This window comes from Cebus imitator, unplaced genomic scaffold (genome assembly GCF_001604975.1).
Source record: "Cebus imitator isolate Cc_AM_T3 unplaced genomic scaffold, Cebus_imitator-1.0 Scaffold11, whole genome shotgun sequence".
NCBI classification, from domain to species: domain Eukaryota; kingdom Metazoa; phylum Chordata; class Mammalia; order Primates; family Cebidae; genus Cebus; species Cebus imitator.
In genome coordinates, this window is record NW_016107326.1 from 4,119,147 (window position 1) to 4,121,800 (window position 2,654).

At 50.3% G+C, this 2,654-nt stretch overlaps 1 long non-coding RNA gene across 1 annotated transcript; it reads right to left on the reverse strand.

Moving 5' to 3' along the window:
- Window positions 1-111: 111 nt before the first annotated feature.
- On the reverse strand, window positions 112-1,244 carry LOC108318220. The gene is made up of 2 exons (XR_001831064.2): window positions 647-1,244; window positions 112-334 (listed from the first exon to the last, which is right to left on the reverse strand). It is a non-coding gene; the product is annotated as an uncharacterized LOC108318220 (long non-coding RNA).
- Window positions 1,245-2,654: the final 1,410 nt, after the last annotated feature.

Genomic DNA, 2,654 nt, shown 5'->3' on the forward strand with positions numbered 1-2,654 from the left:
CGGAGGTTGCGGTGAGCCGAGATCGCGCCATTGCACTCCAGTCTGGGCAACAGAGTGAGACTCTTCTCAAAAAAAAAAAAAAAAAAAAGAAAGAAAAAGTCCATGTCCATATACTGAAATGAACAGTGTTCAGTGTTTATTGCATGGAATTACACTTCCTCATTTTCTCTTATATACATTTGTCGTGTTATATGCTAAAGTATAGATTGTCAGGCTCTAGCTGAAAAGAGAGGGGCTGTCACAAGTCCCCTGGGGTTCTGATTCCTTTCTCCATTTATTCCCGTCACCCCGCAGTTCACGATGTCTAGGCCATCCGGCGGGCACAGATGCAACTCTAAACTAGGAAGAGGTTTTTGTTACTTTCCAGCGCCGTTCTAAATGGAGCTGGTGACTGCAGTAGCCCGTCAACCTGCTGGTGATAAAACCTTTCATATAAAACCTTCTTTTCTGCAAAGATGAAGAAAACTAGATTCAGAGTCTAATCTCCTTGCCTCTTATAACCTCCTTTTTTTTTTTTTTTTTTTTTTTTTAAGAGCCACTGTGAACATTATTTTTAAAGCCAACACTGAAACTCTGCACTTCCACAATACAACCCAGGCCTTCAAACACACAGATGCGACTGTCTTTCAATCACAGCCTTGCTCACTTCCCTCAGTCCTGGCAAATGAAGCAATTCGAAGGAACTGAATTGAGGCCCTTCTCTATCCACCCTGCATTCTCCTCCACCTTCCAGGCTGTGCTGCTGAAGGAGACAGCTCAGGAGGGATGGCATGGACACACGCTGCAGGATCCTGCAAAATTCCCACAAGCCAGCGATGAGGCCAGTGGCGCGGACCCTCTACGACAGAGGGGAAGGCAGAGACACAATCTGTTTTGCTTGGCAAACATCTGGAAGCAAAATGATCTGTCCATCCGTGCAAAATACTACCCCTAAGCAGTAGTTCTAATTGTTCCTTTGATGAGCTGTCTTTGCACACGCTCAGTGAGGCCAGTTTAAGTCGTTATTACGAATAGTTCACACTTGACAACCACACCAGCACACAGAAAACGAAAGAAGGCTTTCCGGCTCATTTCTTGATGTCAAAACAAGCCCGGCACCAGCACATCTGGCAGATACCTGGCTGCAGGCATACCCACACGAGACCAATACCACTTATGATAGATGCACACATTCTAAATAAAATACCAGGCTGGGCATGGTGGTTTATTCCTGTAATCCCAGCACTTTGGGAGGCCAAGGAGGGTGGATCACCTGAGGTCAGGAGCTTGAGACCAGCCTGGACAACATGGTAAAACCCTGTCTCTACTAAAAATACAAAAAAATTAGCTGGGTGTGGTAGTGCATGCCTGTAATCCTAGTTATTCAGGAGGCTGAGGCAGGAGAATCCATTGAACTTGGGAGGCCGAAGTCGCAGTGAGCTGAAATCACACCACTGCACTCCAGCCTGGGCGACAGAGCCAGACTCCATCTCAATAAATAAATAAATACTACTAGCAAACATATCTTGAACAAGAGTGAAACGTGGTGCAAATGGGTCCTGTCTTGGTCTGTTCCCGCTGCTGGAACAAAATAGCTTGTATTGAGTAATCTACAAACAATGGAAATTGTTTATAAGTTGAGGCCCTGAACTCCTGGCCTCAAGCGATCCTCCCACCTCAGCCTCCCAAAGAGCTGGGATTCCAGGCATGAACCACTGTGCCTGGCCTGGAAGACATTTTTGTGACCGATGAGTCTTTTTTATAGAAAACCCCTCTTTGTGAATCTCTCAATCCAGCCCCTCCCACAAACACCCTTAAAAATTAAAAAGAAAAACCCCCTTGCAACACCATTGACACGCTTGGCCGCAATCCAGGATGTGCTGAACTTCAGCTCCTCACCTCGGGGCGCGGGCTCTCCACTCCCAGGACCTCGGGGTGGTTCTTTGGTGTGGCTCCGGGGCCAGCTGCTCCGGGCTTCGTGTTCTCTGGCTGCCCCCTTTTCACATCACACTCAAACTCGGCCCCTGCTGGGCTGTGGACTCCATGCAATTGGCCTCAGTGGAAACCACAGTGTCCTCCAGTCGGCAGGAAGGGGTGGGCATGCAGGGCCACAATCTGGGTTTGGCCGGGCAGGGCCATGTCAGCAACAGTCACATCCACCATGGCCGTGAGCACGGGGTACCTGTGTGGGTGCCAAGCACGCCCCCACACAGGAGGGATGTTGGTCAGCTTCTCGGTCAAGTTGATGAGGCATGGCCAGAGCATGGGAGAACTCGAGGCCTAGACTAGACCTTCCGGTCTCTGATGTCACAATCAAGGGACATGGTGGTGCCTGAGGCAGCCTCAAGGGAGAGCACCTAGGCCCTGGCTTGGTGGGGAAGGGGTTCCACGCTTGGGACTCCATGCTGTCATCTCCCTGCGAAGTGGGAAGTCTCTCCTCTCCGTAAACTGATTCTCCAGGGACCAGGTTCTCAGTGACCGGTTCATGCTCCTTTCCTCTGCAGAGAAGACACCGCAGCCCATACAGATCCACCATCACATTCTTCCCAGACTGCTTTCCTCCTTTTCTACCCCGACCACCACCCCCCCGGGGGCCACCAGCAGAGAATCTTTCACCACCTCTTCCTCCTCCCCCTCACCTCTTCCTCCTCCCCCACCACCTCTTCCTCCTCCCC